At 35.9% G+C, this 19,494-nt stretch overlaps 1 long non-coding RNA gene across 1 annotated transcript in view; it reads right to left on the reverse strand.

The window, feature by feature from the left end:
• The window catches only part of LOC112956246, a 41,343-nt gene that overhangs the window by 8,876 nt on the left and 12,973 nt on the right, over positions 1-19,494 (reverse strand). Inside the window, exon 2 of the long non-coding RNA XR_003251011.1 lies at positions 9,579-9,681. This is a non-coding gene — a long non-coding RNA (uncharacterized LOC112956246). The remainder of the gene's footprint in view (positions 1-9,578; positions 9,682-19,494) is intronic.

Raw genomic sequence — 19,494 nt, forward strand, 5'->3', positions numbered from 1 at the left:
AGAGAGAGAGAGAGAGAGAGAGAGAGAGAGAGAGAGAGAGAAAGAGAGAGAGAGAGAGAGAGAGAGAGAGAGAGAGAGAGAGAGAGAGAGAGAGAAAGAGAGAGAGAGAGAGAGAAAAGAGAAAGAGAAAGTAATTTAATGGAAGGATTTGAGAACTATCAGCTGGGCAGGATGCCAAAGATATTTTTAGTTGATCCAAGTGAGAGCATAAGACAACAAGGATAGATCAGTATCACACCGAGAGAGAAGGATATGTGATAGTGCAGCTTGCTACCTCACGCTGAATATTGACTAAAGTAATGTGAATATTTCACGCTATCAGCTATACAGTTACACAGGATGCTGTTTGTTTTTTTTTTTTCCATTTGTGACTATATTCGTAAATTTGACAACTTTTCTTCATAGATATTTTCCCCCTTAGGGATGGAAACAATCAGCTTCCAGATTTTGCAACAGGCCATATTTATAGCCTTATTTCAATAAAGATATCTGGGAATTTGGATCCTAGACAGCTGGAAAGTATTCTCCTTAATTCAAAGCCTAAATCCATCAGTGAGAGTCCATCCATCCACACTGATATCCTAGATCATACAAAGGAATGTCTGTCAGTGCCAAGGTCTACTATTAAAGTCCGTTTGTGTTGGGTTCTCTTATATCTGGAAGATCTTTTGTTGACTTGTGTGAGGTCAGTTTTCTAAAACACTTTGGACATTCAGTATGAAGGACACTATCCAAATGTCAGCTACAATATTTTCAGTAGATAACTAAAATAATAATCCAACAACTGAAGCACAACTAACTGAGATAGAGTGTTCACTCCTTGCAGAAATTGGTTCCAGGCAAGACAATCCAGTAACCAGACTATGGAAATAAATAGACAAGGTATAATTGGTCTAAAATACATAGACTAACTGTTTTGATAAATCATTCTAATCTCAAATTGGTGGGGACAAAATGTAGGATTTTCCTGTTGACTGGTGACAAACTTTCATCATTTTAACTCTGACTCATTTTAGAGATAATCATACCATAACAGGCATGCTAATGAGATAGCACAGATTTTCAGGTTAACATTTGCACCATCAATTTGATGATTACCTACTTTCAATTGAATCTTTTCTGATAAGTGGTTGTCTGTTCACATGGAAGAGATATGTAACTATTAATTGTGAAAATTCCATGAGTAATCTTTTTTTTCCTTATATTTCTACTTCTGGCGTTTTATTCTGAATTTTGATTTAAATGATTGGAAGCCCAATTGAAAAAAAAGACCCAATTGCCAAAATTGAGGGTATGGCTTAAATAATCTATGTTATGTAGATTTTTTTGACTGTTTTTGAAGTCAATAAATTCTTTTTCAGAACTTAACTTGCACTTGTGCAAGTCACCATTTCAGGGAGTAATTCAATGGCTTTATTGAGATTCAGTAAGTCTTTTGTTTACTCTATTCTTGTAACTCACGGTGATTGATACTATTAACCTTCTTGTTATCAGCTTCTACAGTTTCTTTTGATCCTTCCTATTGCCTCACATATAGGGTTTGTGTTCATTTCTTCTACTGTAACACTTCTAAGATCTGAGCTTTTTATTTCTGTACAGACTTCTAAAACTCTATGAAACTGTTTTAATCAATGACAACTGAAATCATTGTAAAGAAAGTACTAGCAATTTTCTTAGTACCATTCAAGCTTTTCAAAAGATAAAAATGAAAGTCAAAGAGCATAAAAGTAGAAAAATTCCACAAAACCACTAGAACTGTTTTTTGACGGCATTAAGAAGCTGAGTTTTGAAGTCAACAACCCTAATGAAAACTTTTGTTCTTATTACAGCATCAATAATCCAAAGTATACCAATTATAAAATTATAAACTTCTTTGATTTGAAGCCCTTCAAAGTGTTACATATTTAAAAGACAAGGAAATTTCCGTATAGCAAGCTATGGATTTTTTTTTTAACTCGCAAATTAAGAAAATAATGTCTGTGCTCAAATTAGTTCTGCAGTCACAATATTTATGTACTTGGGCTTTTTTTTTTCAGTCAGGTCAGGAAATATGTGCAAATCCAGAGTTTAAATGTAACTGAAATTGTGAAAAGCAGTAGTCCAGGTTTTGTGGGGAAAAAAAAACCTTGCAGAAAAATAATAAGTTACCTTGCAGAAAAATAATAAGTTACAAGGATTTTAATTAATTTTACAACAATCTTGATTTGTTTCTTCTCAGTTAACATAGGTAATGTATTTCTTTTTTAAATGGATACAAATGCATGGTCATGACCTAAAGATTACTAAAATCAGTGACAAAATGAAAGAGAGTGATTTCTCATTTCCTTCACCCATTAATTAAACCCACCCAATGACTACATTGGCTGATAACACCTAAAAATATCAGTTGTAATTTTCTTATTAAGTTATGAATTTAAACATAAGTACCAAATTCTCTTCAATAGTTAGTTCCTGACTTCCATAGTCAAAATTCTGATTCCAGATGATCTTTTGATTCAAAAAGTCAGGACAAGAGCCTTTTGAGAACAGGTTTTCTTATGATTTGTGTTTTGAGTGAACTAGAAATGACATAGGAACAAATCTTTCCATAACACCTGGATAATCCTGTCACTATAAAATTATAAAATTTAAAATATATTAAAAAACCCTTATAATTGTGATAATACTTTTGAATCCTAAGAGAGGGTAAATACTGTTTTCCTCTCAATATGAATCATTCCATGACTATGAGGAAAAATGACAAAAAGAAGCATAAGATGGCTAAGAGTTTCCAAGCAACAGATGGTTTTATTGAATTAAACACATTTCCATTTTTACTCTCTAATTCTACCTCTGAATGTTTCATTTTACTTTACTTTGCCTTCTCCTTCTGTATTTCAATTCCATTTGGCATGGGAAATTGAGAAAACATCTATCAGGTTACCAACACGTAAACCATTTTTAGATGCTATTATAAGGGAATTGGTACTAATAAGAACTTATTTGAAAGCATCATGTGATACTGACCAAATGTACTGTGAAATATGGATGACATTTATTCACTTTAAATTTAGCAATATTATGCGGTAACTGATAACATTGGGGCTATTTACACAAGAAGAAAAAGAAAATAGTAAAAATCATTTTTTGAAGGAAAACTCTTCGAGTCAACAAAATTGTCTTTGTATTATTTTTGAGATGATTATAGAACTATAAGAAGGAATGTATGTCTTAAAGTTGTAAAACCAGAATCTATTTCATTTCCTTAAGACAGCAAAACAATATAAGACTTTTTCCTAAAATAGCCAGTTCTTTCCACTACATATAAATCAGCCCTGGCACTGATTTCTTTCACTTTGCGCTTAAACTGCATGACTCAAGGACTGGGCCTATAGTGCACAAACAGTAAGTATAATCAGCCTTACGTGTCTCCTTCCTTTCATCCCTATACCTACTCTCTGCATATATTGAACAACAGAAAGAATAAGATCTGATGTTTACTTTTTAATATTCAAATCCAGGCATTGTAACATACGCTCAAATTTTACTCAGACTATGCTTGTTTGGTATGGTAGCTAGCACTGATAGCCACAGATGGAGCATACCTTCAGATTAGCAGAGAATCTGCGGTTCTCCCATTTTACAAAGCCAGTCCACAAGGAGTCCTTGTGGAGAGGTGTTTCTACGTGGTTGCTTATTACCATGCCTGTTGTTTAATTCTTACCATGGTAAAAATTTTCCATTTCTCACCAACAAAACACCAAAGCCTTGAACATTTCTTTCACTAATTACCTAAATCTCTTTGGTAACATACTTTGCACTTCTAATGTAGATCCATTGCCCTTTGCAATAGTGTTTGTGTAATCTTTTACTAAACTTAGCTACACAGTTATCTAATATAAAAAATACTCACAACTGCCAGATTGGTTTTCTGCTCTGTAACAGGAATTAACTCATTGAAGGTCCAACAAGCACTGGATCCAGCATAAAGTAAATGTATCTGAAAATTAGGAAACAGAGACAGAGAGGGCAAGTCTTGTCTGGTGGGCAGGACTCTTCCTTTTGGCAGTAGTACGCTGTCAAATCATTGCAGCTATGGAAACTTTTCATGGAAATGTGGCAGTAGGAAAGCAGTTTCTAATTATAAATATTGTTTCTGATTCTAAGTCTTAAATAGAACGAAAACTGAGAGATGGGTTAAAGGTGCAAACTGTTCTCCTGACTTCTGGTTGGGTAGATGAAAGTCTTTAGTGGTAGTTTTCATCCTTCCTTTCTTAATGACCCAGCTGTTACCACTTCCATCTACTTGCGAAACTGCCAGCTTTTGTGGTCTTTCTCAATTTTTATCGAGAATAGGATAAATATGCTTCATGATCACTCTTTTTCTTTCCAGTCATATATTTTTTAAAAGGCCTCCATCTATTCCTGTTGTTCTATGGTCCTCTTTTTTGACCTATCTTTTGAAGACGCTATGATGTGTGGCACTGTTATAAATTTGACCACTAGATATCTTTTGCTCCCCTTCATCCTGATGACTTTTACATTCTTTAAACATAATTAATTGGAAGAGAAACCACTGATTTCAGAACCTATTCTCCTTGTCTTTGATTTTGTCTCTTTTTTGCCTTTCATAACAGAAGTTTGAAAAGTCCACTTCGATCTATTGTTCTCCATCCAATATAAAAGTCAAAACAGTAAACATTTTCTTAAATAATATAGAATAAACTTCTCCAAGCTTGCACGTACAACACGAGGTCTACATCACGAGCAAAGGCATTTTGCTTCACTTTTCTAAACTATCAACGGAAGATACACACCAGGGCATCTGGTAAAAGTGAATTATTTTCTTCATTGCCATTCTTTGATCTAAATGTATAGTACATGCACTAATGGTGACTTTCTGAGTAATACAGTAACTGCATATCAGAGGTAATTAGGTCTGCAGCAAACATGCAAGATGTTCCTTAGTTACCAATGAAGTTTTACCAGAATATTCAGATTGTGTATTATAATTGCCCGATGCCAGACAAATATACCACAGGTTAAGAAGCTTATTATTCCTTCTTCAAAGTTAACAATAACTGACATAAACCTTTTTAGATATGTTTTGGGTTTTTTTTTTTTTTTTTTTTTTTTTTTTTTTTTTTTTTTTTTTTTTTTTTTTGGAAATTAGGGATGATAAACCATAAAGCTATAAAGTATCTAAAAATGCCTAATATGCCAGATATATAAATTGCTTCTAAGAGGAAGATGTGCTGGCTATTATTGCCATCTGTAGTCTTAAATCTGGACCTTATATACCAAAAGATTCTCTGGTTGTTCCAGTCAATATTGTCCAAAATTTATACATTAAAGAAGGCTATACTCTAGTTAGCCCATCTGTGCTATAAAATGGATTTGCTAAAGAAAGTGGTCAAATCAGTAGCAAGAAATATTTGCCTAGGTGCATTTCACTGCTAACTAGGTAACAAAAGTTAACCTCATCTTTGGTTCTGAGAGAAAGGAATTATCATCATGTTATGGAATATTTCTTAAATTTATATAACTTGTTATACTGGCATATTTGTTAACTATTTTTTTCTAAAGCACTCCTCTGCACTATATGGAAGTTTTATCCAAATAAGATCCTACACAGAAATGTGCCAAGCTTCTCTTCTAATGCTGGCAGAAAATGAATTTATGATCAGATTCTAAGTCTTTCACTAATTATTTTGGGTTTATTTTAATTTTAGGAACTATACAATAATTAAATCAATTTTCTACAATCAAAGCAAAAATAAGTTGTGAAGTTCCCTGAGAATTAAATTGTTTTTACCTTTACTTCAAGCTATTTCACTTTCTTTACCCAGTAACAACATTTTTTGTGAGCATTAATTAACTGCATCTGCATGTGACACACGAACACTGCCATATACCATTGTTCTACCTCTGTGCTGAAGCACGCTAAATCAACTGCTAATGTGCAAATGGTAGTCATATATATTTCACATGAATAGTGCTGAGACTTAAATAATTTCAAAAGAGATCTATATTTGCCTCTGCATTAGTTTTGACCTTCAAATAAGTCATATTGTTAGTTATATAAAATAAAAGCAACAAGAAAAAGTTCTACTCAATGTTCTAATGCCTACTTAGGAATAAAATTTTATCAGTTACTATAATACTCAGAATCTTCCTGATTTCGTAAAGAATAACAGAATCACGGGATGATTAGGGTTGGAAGGGACCTCTCGAGATCATCCAGTCCAACCTTCCCGCTCAAGCAAGGACACCTAGAGAATGTGGCACAGGGTGGCATCCAGACGAGTTTTGAAGACCTCCAGAGAAGGAGACTCCACAGCCTCCCTGGGCAGCCTGTTCCAGGGCTCTGTCACGCTCACAGTAAAGAAGTTCCTCCTCATATGGAGATGGAACTTCCTGTGTTGCAGTTTGCACCCATTACCCCTTGTGCTGTCACTGGCCACCACTGAGAAAAGCTTGGCCCCTTCCTCCCTACATTCCCCCTTAATGAACTTATACATATTAATCAGATCCCCTCTCAGCCTTCTGTTCTCCAAGCTAAACAGGCTCAGCTCACTCAGTCTCTCCTCATACGAGAGATGTTCCAGTCCCTTAATCATCTCTGTTGCCTTCCGCTGGGACCCTCTCTAGAAGCTCTACGCCCTCTTGTACTGGGGTGTCCAGAAGAAAGCAAGAGAGAGAGCAGATCTCATCTCTTCAAAACAAAACAAAATAAAACCAAAACAAAACAATCTAGCTATTCTCTCAGCAAGATCTTTATATGTTCTGGATTACTGGATTTGTACATTGGTGTACATGAAATACCTATATATGAATTTAACCTCATGAAGTTAAACAAGAGCAAGTGCAGGGTCCTGCACTTGGGGAGGAATAACTCCGGACACCAGTACAGGCTGGGGAATGACCTCCTGGAGAGCAGCCCCACAGAGAGGGACTTGGGCGTCATGGTGGACAACGAGATGACCGTGAGGCAGCAGTGTGCCCTGGTGGCCAAGAAGGCCAATGGGATCCTGGGGTGCATTAAGAAGAGCGTCTTCAGCAGGTTGAGAGAGGTCATTGTCCCCCTCTACACAGCCCTGGTAAGGCCACACCTGGAGTACTGGGAGTCCAGCGCAGGGATACCAGGATGATCAGGGGCCTGGAACATCTGCCCTGTGAGGAAAGGCTGAGAGAGCTGGGCCTGTTCAGCCTGGAGAAGAGAAGGCTGAGGGGTGACCTGGTCAGTGTCTATAAATACCTCAAGGGAGACAGTGAGGAGGAGGGGGCCGGCCTCTTTTCAGTGGTGGACAGCGATAGGACTAGAGGAAACAGCCACAAGCTGAGGCACCAAAAGTTCCACAGGAACTTAAGAAAACACTTCTTGACAGTGAGGGTGCCAGAGCCCTGGAAAAGGCTGCCCAGAGAGGTTGTGGAGTCTCCTTCTTTGGAGATCTTTAAAACCCGCTTGGATGCAGTCCTGTGCCATCACCCTTCATGCAGGGGGTTTGGACTAGATGACTTCTGAGGTCCCTTCCAACCTTAAGAATTCTATGATTCTATGATTCTATGATAATGACTTAGCATAAGTCAATGTATTTTACCTAAATGTTGTCAGACATTTCTTTTGCAAGTATGACAAATTGATGGTATATACCTCCTATGATTTCATTAATGTTTTAGCAGAATATGTAATTTTAAAACACTTTATTGTTTTATCTAAGCAAGTTTGAAGTCTTTACATGAGTTTGAAATCTTTGACGATTCCATGATAGAAGTATGACTGATGCTTGTACAATGATACTGGTATAATAAGCAAGAGAAAAAAAAGCATTTAAAGTGTATCAGGAATTAATGTTATATAATGTTAATTTCTATTATATAACTTCAATTACAGGCAAAACCAGAAAATACTATGTTCTATACAGATTTTTACAATAGTAAATAATTGTACTAGAAAAACTAACCAAAAAATAATGCCTTTTGGCCTTCTTGCCAAGCCTGTCTTTAGTTTTATTTGAATGAAAATTTCCATATTACACTGCCAGCATAAGCAATAACATTTCAGATACTCTTTCTTTGACTGAATTCAATTCAAAGCTTCCTATATTAATATCTCATTAATAATGTTGAGCTAGTAAACCCAACCCAGTATTCAGAATGTTGATAGCTACACAAAGCATGGTCGATAGTGTATTCAGTAACCTTCACGTTCTTTTCTCTCTCTGAGATTTTACTGAATTATCAGAAATAGTTTTTTTTCGGACTTTGTGTAGCTTAAATGTTTGGAAGGATTGGAAAACACTGTGATTGTTTTATTTTTCTTTTCAAAATATTCTTTATTTTTTAATAAGTTCTGGATAAACCTGAGAAAATGAGTCATGTTTAGAATGATTGTTTTTATATTCCTACTAGGCCAAGAAATTTTGTCAGAAAGACAGTATTGATAAAGATTTCCAGTCCTCTTATCCTTTGGCAGCTCTCTGATTAGAATCTAAATATTGCTTACTCAGTCCTGTTCTGGTCTGAGATTTACCTACTTAATACAGAAAACAACCTGTTGCACTCAATAGTCTTTAAGCTAGACCAAGAAAGTGATGGTTTACAATGCATTTATAAAATTTTCTGCATTCTTTTTTGACTTTAAAAATAATAAAGACAAGACAATCACTCAGAGATCCTCATTAATCTAGAAGAACTAAGACTGAAATCAGATAGAAATTGCCTGTAGGGTCTGAGTGAGATCCAACTTGTTTTAATGAGAAGTATAAAGGAATAAAGTCTATTCTCTGGGAGAATATGCAAAATAGATAACTTTATGATTAATTAACATATATTCAAGTAGAAAGACTTCAAAATCAACTATGTACCATTGTATGTACTTCTCGTATGTTCAATTCTATCAATCTGGAGTATGACTATTATTCAGACTGAATGGAAACACATAACACATCATCTTTCTTTCTCTCCTCATGCCCTGAATCACTGAGTGCTTATCCAGCTGTAATCAGTGTTGTCAACAATTCCTCTATTTTGAACTATCACCTTTTCAGGACTCCTTGAAGTTTTAACTCAGAAGCTATGGCAATGAATTCATTATAAATATCAAAATATGTTTGTATGGCTCCTACAATTGTTCTTTTAACCTATGGAGCAGTTATGAGGGCCATGATCAATCCAACTGAAACTGGTCAAGAAAGTCTTATACCTCACCCTGCGTTATAATAAATGTTATCTTATACAGCAGACATCAGAATGAAGTTATCAGGCCTGTGATTCTAGGTGGTAGATCTTCAGCTGATTAAAGCAATTCTAATCCATTAAGATAGTTTCATTGACATTTGCTTTTGCTCTTTTAAACTGCTCTTTCCCATAGGAATTGCTTCCAGACGTCAGAAGTTAACAGCTATGTCAGCTATGGTTGCTAATATTTTTGAACACGTGCAACTCTTAGTTCTCCAGTGATCTCTTGAAATAGTATATTAGATCATGGAAGTCTCTGCTATGAAACTCAGTGGGTGCAAGTGTAGCCAGACTTGGCTCTGTTAAAAAGCAATACAATTCCAGATTGCATGAATTGGTAAATCACCTGCTAAACTCACAAGTAAGCGTCCTCTTCTGCTCAATACTGGTAAAGCTCTATCTCCAACCTCTGCTCAGTTTTGGGCCCGTTGTTCAGAATCCTGTGGATCAATGGTAGAAGCCCTAGGAGAATTATGTAGGAAATATGATCAACAAGGGGAGACTGAAAAATTTTGAGTGCATAGTCCGTAGAAACTGTAAGGACTTTCAACATCTTAGTTTGACACTAAGTTAACCATGAGTGAGCAGTGTGCCCTCGTGGCCAAGAAGGCCAATGGCATCCTGGCCTGCATCAGGAGGAGCGTTGCCAGCAGGTCAAGGGAGGTGATTCTGCCCCTCTACTCAGCTCTGGTGAGGCCGCACCTGGAGTACTGTGTTCAGTTCTGGGCACCCCAGTATAGGAAGGACGTGGAGCTTCTGGAGAGGGTCCAGAGAAGGGCAACCAGGATGATTAAGGGAATGGAACATCTCTCGTATGAAGAGAGGCTGAGCGAGCTGGGCCTGTTTTCTCTGGAGAAGAGGCGGCTCAGAGGGGATATGATTAATATGTATAAGTTCAGGAAGGGAGAATGCAGGGAGGAAGGGGACAGGCTGTTCTCACTGGTGGCCAGCGATAGGACGAGGGGTAATGGCCACAAGCTGAAACACAAGAAGTTCCATCTCCAGGTGAGGAGGAACTTCTTTACTGTTAGGGTAACAGAGCAGTGGAACAGGCTGCCCAGGGAGGTTGTGGAGTCTCCTTCTCTGGAGGTCTTCAAAACCCGCCTGGATGCCACCCTGTGCCACATGCTCTAGGTGTGCCTGCTTGAGCAGGAAGGTTGGACTAGATGATCTGTAGAGGTCCCTTCCAACCTTAAATATTCTGAAATATTCTGAAATATTCTGAAATCTGTGTTGAAGTATTTGTGAAAACAATTCCCCAAAGAAAGGAAGAATTGTTCCCTTTCTTTACTGAAAGGACAGGAAGCTTGCTAGACAGAGAAAATCAACTTGAATAGAGGATTTTGGAAGACCTATTTTAAAAAACAGGAATTTTTGCAGTGATAAGAATCATTAACTTTTGGAATAGCTTTACGAAGAAGATTCTGTCTTCACTGCTGATTTGTAAGTGCTAACCGGACAAGCATTTAGCGAAAATTGCATTGGTAAACTTGATCTTGTCTTTAAAGTTAAATGATCTCTTGAGGTTCTTTTAAGATTTTTTTTTTTTTTTTTTGACCACCTGGTTTTGAAGAGAGATTAAGGCTTTTCAGGCCTCTTCTAGGAACCTCTTAAAGTGTGCATTTGTGATATAAAAATACAATTTAAATATTATACTTTTCTCTGAAGTAAGCTACAGTCTAATGATACCGATAACAACTATAATTTCCACATCTCAAAGAGAACTAGGAGAAGAGAAAATAGCTTCCCACTTAAGTATTTGTTCAGATTGCCACTTCTGCTTTTTGACAGACCCTTGTTTTCTGTATCAGTTAGTATGTAATCCTGCAGTGTTATTCTTTGTCATGGTGAATGGAGATGTTGTTTAGGAATCAGTCACCATCCTGTAAGGTTTTAAGAATAATTCTGTACAGTGACAAGAAAGAAAAGGAAAAAGCAGTCAAACATAACTAAAAGACCACAGAAATAGTTCCAAGGATCAACAGCAATTGATATAAACTTCCTTTCAAAGAAGTACTTTGAATATATTTTAAAGCTGGATACCTTTTGTGCTTGGGTTGAAAAAGAGAGACTTACCATGTGCCTGCAATAGCATTCGATTTGCATCAGAACCCACCTGCAAATGTGCCAACAGAACAACCTTTGTTCATATCATGTGTTAATCTCAAATTGCAAACTGGATACCTTCTGAGTGAAACCGGACCATATAGATTCCGCTTTGGTATCTCACTTTTCTGTGCTCCACTTTCTTCTATTGTTCAGTCCATGTTCATTGTTCAATGTTTCCGTTGTTCAGCTTATAGGTCTAAAGCAGAGCTAGTCCAATTTAAGATATACCCAATGAGTGTATAACTTGAATGGGGGGTTCACAGCAACAAGAGTTTTGCTCTGCTGACTGGCTCTTATTTACTGTACTACTCTAGATGGGCATTCAGCATTCCCATTTAAGCAGCCTAGTCTGCCTTGGTTGACTCCAGTCATGGCTATAACGTTCCAACTGCCCTGTGGTCCCATAAACCCATGTCAGATTTCCAATAAGGTAAAAAGCAAGGAAGCACAGTAAGACCAGTCTTCTTGCAGCTGTGGCGCTGTACCATTATATATAGCAACTTCTGGGAGTTGAAGTATGATAGCCCAACCCTGATTGTATGAGGATGCATGTGTTTCGCTGGACTACAATTCTTTGTTTTTCTTCCAGGAAGAAAAAATACTATGGATAGCTGTGACCAAAGGAACTTGTAATTTCTTTGTTAGTGATTTTATGTTAATATCCAAATTTTATTTGAAGTTCATGTTCAAAATAATTATATTCAGAAATAAGACAGTTTTGACTGATCTGTAACTTCAAAAATTATAGTCTCATTAGAATTTTCTGCCTTCTTTTGTCCTTCAATCTGCCTTTTCTCTCTTCCTTCCTTCCCTTCTTACTTCTGATAAGAATAAAATTATTTTTTTCTTAGCTTTTATTTTTTTTCATTTTTTCTTCTCTCCCGTAACAGACTATCAGGCAGGATTTATGCCATGATCCAGTCTGTTTATCAGCTGGATTAGAAATGCTGAATTTTCACAGAGAAAACAAGACCTGACACAGTTTGAGTGCAAATCTGTTGTTTGTTCCTGATGGCAAACTTTCAAGCCAAAGATCTCAAATGAATTTCCAAAGCCCAGTTAGTATTTCATTTCCTTCTTTCAAAGAAAGCAATGGAAGCAAATCAAACAATCCTGTTTCACTGTGTGTGGGGAAAAGGGCAAGGAGCACAGGAGGGAAGGGAAGAGGAGTTCGTCTCTAAAGTCCAGAAAAGCAAAGTCAAATCTCTCACACATATAGGCTCATATATACTGTTTCATTCCTCAGTAGGTGGCTGGAAACATCCTGGACGATGTTTAATGGCTGCTTGTATTAAAATCAGCACTACTCTTATGACTTTTGCTGCTACGTTTCTTGTCTTCTAGCCTGAAATTGACAAATGAAGCAACTCTTTCTTTCTTTCTTTCTTTCTTTCTTTCTTTCTTTCTTTCTTTCTTTCTTTCTTTCTTTCTTTCTTTCTTTCTTTCTTTCTTTCTTTCTTTCTTTCTTTCTTTTTAATTTATCTTATACATCATATAAGAAAAGTTGCAGTTGAACTTATGTGAACGTAAGATTGGATATTGTTGTTCCTGAGAAGTTATTTATAGTTTGGATCATATGGCTGGGTTGAAAAATCATGTACCTTTTAGCCCAGAGATTTTTTTTTCCCTCCTTAGAAAAATGGGAAAGTACAAAAAGTAAAAAATTCTTCATTATATCAACAAACTCAGCCCTGGCATCAACCAAACATCTGTTGAAGATGATAAGCACTGAAACTTGTCATGAGATAGTGCATGTGACCGTATAATGACGGATTAAGTGATTAAGTGGAAATTAAGTTTTGAGTATGTTTGTTTGTTTTTATGGACCAGAAAAGTTGTCTATTTACTGTATTGCAGTGGCTTATACTTCTAAACATAAGCTTTGCCAGAAGCTTTATCAGAGGATTCTAGAGGCTGTGATAGATTGTCTTTAAAATGTCCCCTAGTGCCAAGAGATTAAAAATTACCAAAGAAAACTTGAAATTGGTGGCTGATAGGAAAAAAAGAAAGGACATTATAGTGTTATGGCATTATGGCATTAACTAATCTTACAAAAAAAAAAAAAAAAGTAATTTGAGGAAATTTGTCACTGCACAACTGAATATTCCATAATCCTCCACAAGAGAAAAAAGGAAAATTATCTTTTAAGGTAAAGAACACCCACATCAAACAATTTCCTTCTCTGTATAGAGATTAGGAAAGAAAAGAGAAATACTCTCACTTTTAGATTTCACTGCAGAGAAAAGTTGCAGATTGGAGATGATACGATAAATGAAATGCTTCTGCTGTCAAAAATAAGATTAAGCAGGATCTCATTTTTATAAAAAGAAATTCATTTGTTCTATACTAGCACCTTCTCTGTGAATGCTCTGAATGTGAGATTTTCATAAAAAATATTCAGAAATTGTCTGTTCAATTTACCCAGATTTCCCACTGAAGTCAAAATGGATTGCAACATAAAGAAAACAAATTAAGAAAAAAAAAAAAAAAAAAAAAAAAAAAAAAAAAAAAAAAAGACCATCTCTAGATAATTTTGAAATGTCATTTCCTTCCTTCCCTTTCCAGGAAATTCTCCATCTCCACCATGGTTACAGCATTCCTCCTGCCTTGCCTTTCTCATCCTGCCAGTCCAGCTGCATGAGGGCTAACTTTGCTCAAGGAAGTGCTTATTTCCCTACTTTCCAAAAAGCAGAATTGGATGCTGGAGTTGCCAAAACATGGCAAAGAATAGGCCATTCCTTATGCTGAGCCTATTCCAAATATAATGTGGGTTAAACTGATTAATAATATAGATTCAATCTGTCACAAGTGTTTCCATATAGATTATATGAATTACACTAAAGCATTATCAACACAAATATGCTCCCAGTAAAAATTTCAGCTGAAAATAACTGTTATGTGAGTTGAAAACTTCACTTGCACATTTTGAAGAAAAAATGCACAATCTTTTGAAAGTGCTTGCTTTTGAAGTTAACATTATCCATCAATGGTTTTAAAATTTTAGCTAAAACCTAAATGCTACAAAAAAAAAAAAAAGAAAACTTTAGGTCTTCTGAAGTTTCTTTTGCTATTAGACCTTTTTCTGAATTATTTTTGCCATGATACAGTATTGCTAAGAATTTTTAAAATGGATCCATTGATGAGAAATTGAAATAGAACTCTACCTGAGGTAAAAACACAAATTTGAAAAATTTCAATAGGCATACTGATAAATTTAATTTTCAGGCAGGAAGAAGGCAAGACTGGAGAACCAAAGACTTAAGATATGGAGAAATAAGTCTAGATTTGCACAAAAGTCAGGAAGTTACAAACACAGGGATAACTATGCAGCAGTTAATGCAGGTCAAGCGAGGGGATCCTGCCCCTCTACTCAGCTCTGGTGAGGCCACACCTGGAGTACTGTGTGCAGTTCTGGGCTCTCCAGTATAAAAGGGACGTGGAGCTTCAACAGAGGGTCCAGCGGAGAGTGGCAAAAATGATTAAGGGACTGGAACATCTCTCATATGAGGAGAGATTGAGTGAGCTGGGCCTGTTTAGCTTGGAGAAGAGAAGGCTGAGAGGAGATCTGATTAACATGGATAAGTTCATGAAGGGAGAATGTAGGGAAGAAGGGACCAAGCTCTTCTCAGTGGTGGTCAATGACAGGACAAGGGGAAATGGGTATAAGTTGAAACACAGGAGGTTCCATCTCCATATGAGGAGGAACTTCTTTACTATGAGGATGACAGAGCCCCGGAACAGGCTGCACAGGGAGGCTGTGTAATCTCCTTCTCTGGAGGTTTTCCAAATCCACCTGGATGCCACCCTGTGCCACATGCTCTGGGTATGCCTGCTTGAGCAGGAAGGTTGGACTAGATGATCTCTAGAGGTCCCTTCCAACCTTGAACATTCTGTGATTCTGTAAACTAGGTTTTGGTTCAGAGCTGAGATTTCATAGACATTTCGAAGTTTTATTTTGTAGACTAATTTCTATGCGAGACTCTGTTTTGTTTCTTCTGATGCTGTCAGCCCTGCTTATTCAGAATTAATGAGTAGCTAAGTATCAAATCTGCTACTACACACTGGCTGCTTATTTTTCTTTGCCTGGCAGCTTCATCTCAGAAGATGCTGCATTTCTTTCAGCTATTTTGCAACTAATGACTGTCATTAATTGCATTGGTAGTTTCCCTAGGCTCTGGCTATAGGGGATGAAGAAAGGCTGCTCAGGAGGATGAGTCAGAGTATTTAAGTTAGGCAATCTTCTAAATTCTCTAGCTTAACTTTTTTTGCTTTACTGAATAAAGTGGTAACTGGGATGAATACACTGCAGAATGAAATGAGTCTATTAACAATCAGTTTGAACCACAATCGCTTGTTTCACTGTTTTTTCCACCATCCTGAAATTCAGTTCTGTGCTTTGGTTTATGGCTTTTTTGTACCTTTTACAGCATCTATTGCATCTTGGTAAGATCCTGTTTTGGGTAACATTGTTTCTCTAATTCAGGTTCTGTGCTAGCCCTTCCTACAGATGGACTCGTTGTTATGGCACAAGAATGCATATTGCAGAGGTCCATGTACAGCCGAGCTAGAAAGCAAGCATTGTCATATCCTCATCTAAACTCATCCCAAAGTAGTTGTTGGAAATGATCTTAGGCCCGAAGCACAAAGGCACAGATGTGAAAAAGAGTTACTTTAGCTTCATTTTATTTCCAGAACCCTGAAAGTTATTTAGCTACTTTATAATGCCCCCTCACCCCTCTGATTGGGGTCCCTTGGACAACCAGCATCCACTGAAGGACCCCATCACTCATTTCTGAAAGTAGTGGAGTGTGAGACAAAACACCTTTTTTGATGTTTGTCTGTGATCACTCAACCTAGTAATCGCTCCTAATGCATTACTTTTCTACAGCCCTATTTCCAGAAGTAATTCTTCCTCAAATAAATGGGACTAGCTCTCACACAAATATCTATATCTACAGAAAATAATTTTCACTATTACTTAAAAAACATTTTACAGACTGTAACATTAAATGTAAATAAAATATAATAAAAATCAAAGCCATGATGTATTTCTCTAATAGTGGTCTCACATCTTTCCAATATTTATGGAAGCTGATCATGCTTTCATGTTGCTGTCTTTTATCCAGGCTGTACACATTTAGCAATTCTAATCTCTCCAAGGAGCTACTCCCTCCCTCACTGTGATCATTTTTATTCCTTATATCTCATCTTTTCCTTTCCAATTATTCTGCCGCTTTCCAATAATCACATACGCATAACCAGAATTTCTGGTTAATAATATATGAAAGAAATACAGTCCATAATTCCCAAAGTACTTGAGCCTGTATGTCATCTTAGGCATATGAGAAATATCATTGAAGTCACTCAAGAGATTCACCTTCTTAACTAGGTTTAGACTTCTTACTATATTTTGGAGTTACAGAGAAGAACCATTTATTTTCTTTTCAGTGGAGTATTTTCTAAATCAGAAATAGAAATTATCTATTTTTAAAAAGGTCTTATTAAGGTGCTACGGAATTTTGTTCATTTTTTTTTCTTTACTTCTACTTTGCCCTTACTCTTATAAGAGTACTCTATATTAATTTCCTGTATATTTTCATGCCAAATCTCACTTATTACTTGCAATTATTATTTAAATATCATTTTTATATTATTTATATTTACCACTTCTATAATTATTTCCAACAGATAATTTACAGATGTCATTCACATTTTGATGCTTTTTCTAAAATAGTATCCATCATTATGTGTCTGAACATCATCGTATATTCCCTTGCAAGGTAAACACTCTACTTTTTGCTACAAATTTTTGCTTATTGTTTTCCAAAGAGTTTTTTAATTCAGTTGGTGTGGTTTGCATCCAAGAAAAATAAATTTGTTAGAAAACATTTTACCAATTTCAACATCAAATACTCCACTCAAAAATATATATATTATCTTCTCCTAGACTGACTTCCTTCTTTCTTTTTTTTTCTATTTTTCTTTAGTTATTTTTATTTCTTGTTCATTTTCTACTTCCATATCATTCTCTCTCTGCTTTATTAGTCTCAACTATTTTTAAAAGTTTACTACAGTGGCCTAGGTGAGTCATATATGAACCTTCAAATAGAGAAGGGAGAGCTGAATACCTTAATTTTACAAAAATTAGTGATAGTCATTCTCAGACTGTTCAAATGCATCAGGCTCAATGGAAATTTTTATTATATATTTCTAAGTTGCTTATATGGCCAGATTTTGCACAAGGAAAGTGCAAAAGGATCTTGAAACTTCCAAGGATCTTGGAAGTTTTCTAGTGCCCTCTAGTGTGCTATAATTTTAACTTTTTCTTTTTTTTTTTTCTTTTTTTTTTTTCTTTTCAGAAGCATAAACAAACTGAATGTTTAGCCAATAACAATGCCCAGCTGAGACAGGGGGGACAAGCAAACCTATTGCATAGTTAGTCAAAACCACATGAGTATTTACTCAGCTAAGAGGCAGCATCCCAAATCTGACTTCTGACTCTAAGGGAGACCATGGCAAATTTACCTTCTCTCAGTTGTATGCAGTGTCTAGAAAAGGAGGAAAAAGGAGGAAAAAGCAGTGTCTCTATGGGAGGAACTGAGTGATATTTGAGATACCTGAGCAAATGATGTATCTCTTGACCCCTTAGTATCTGGGAGGATTAATATTATCCCACTCTAAATCCCACAAAGTCAGCTTGGAATTGTTGCAGCTTTCTTTCATGATGTTCACATGATATCTGAGGGATGAGACCGCTATTTAAAAAAAAAAAAAAAAAAAAGAAAGAAGGTTTAGGATCAGACACTGAGCAAAAAATAAGATTGCCTAGTATAGATTAGAACAATATGAAAGGGAAAAAGACTCAATGTGGAAGAAATACATTTTTTTCTTCTCCCAAAAATCATTAATTTATTTGAAGATATTACTGTTTGTATTTTCCTCTTAGAATTTTTTCCCCAACTCTATTGCTATTCATTTACCTAAAATTATCCACTTTGATTATCCCTTGATTTTCTGAATTCTTTTGCTAGTTAGACTTTATTCATGAATGCAAACATTGTGCTGATGATGCTAGTGTGTACATTGTTTAGAGAATAAAATTATATTTCTCTCAACCTGGAAGTTAGAACTTTGCTTTATTAAGCAGCCTAAATTTAAAAGTTTACTTTCCCTTTTTCAGGAGTGATATAGGTGCTTGACTTTGATAGATGGCTTGGTCTTCAAATTAGTATTATTTAGTTTGAGGCTATTTCAAGCTGAAGGTCATTAAGTAATTGGTGAGCATATCTACATAATAGAAGGTATATTTTGTATCCAATATGCTATTCTGACAATATGTACCGGATGCAATACTGAAATATTCAATATGATGCGGAGCCTGCAGCCAATAAATAAATAAATAAATAAATAAATAAAAATAATAGAAAATAAAGTTAAACTTATGCTAATCTATTTAACTTTATGCACGTTTATACATACAGAGTACAAGAGGCTAGAGACTGATTAGGAACAAGTTATTCTAAGTTCACCAGATCTCAAAATTTATGTAGAGTGAAAGCAAAGTCCATTTTCTCTATAAATGTTTGACTATATTAGATCTAGATTTTAAAGTCAATGCATGGAAATTTTGCCTGCCTTTGTCCTGAAATCCGTAAATATAACTATTTGAGGCAAAAATAACTTTATCTGTGTAAATTATGTGTAGTATCAGCACTTTACATTCACACGTATAACAACTCTCCATCTTGTTCCCAAAAGTTGTGTTAAATTCCTATTTTGAACTCAGAACATCCAGTTGATCATGGAGGAAAGTCTGTCTTGTTTATCTGGGTTCCTTTTTAATATTTATCTTCAGTTCTTCATTGTTCCTACTTATTTGTGGTATCTAACTCAGCTCAGTAAAGCTTCCCCAAGTACCATCTGATGGATATCATTGTTGCTTTTACAAGACACTCTGCCAGAAAAAACATCTGGTTTTAAATGACAGTGAATTAGGCCAACTCTCTGATCTGAATCCTGGGAGGCTAGAGCATACAGCATGCAAATCCTTTCCTTTTATGTACATGGTGCAAAAGACATCTCTGTTTATTATTTGCTTTAGAAAAAGCTATCAAAGCATAAGCAGAAAGTGCAATGGAAGAAGAGAAAAGGAAAAGAAAGGGAAGG

This window comes from Nothoprocta perdicaria, unplaced genomic scaffold (assembly GCF_003342845.1).
Source record: "Nothoprocta perdicaria isolate Ctin4 unplaced genomic scaffold, notPer1 scaffold_61, whole genome shotgun sequence".
Lineage (NCBI taxonomy): Eukaryota > Metazoa > Chordata > Aves > Tinamiformes > Tinamidae > Nothoprocta > Nothoprocta perdicaria.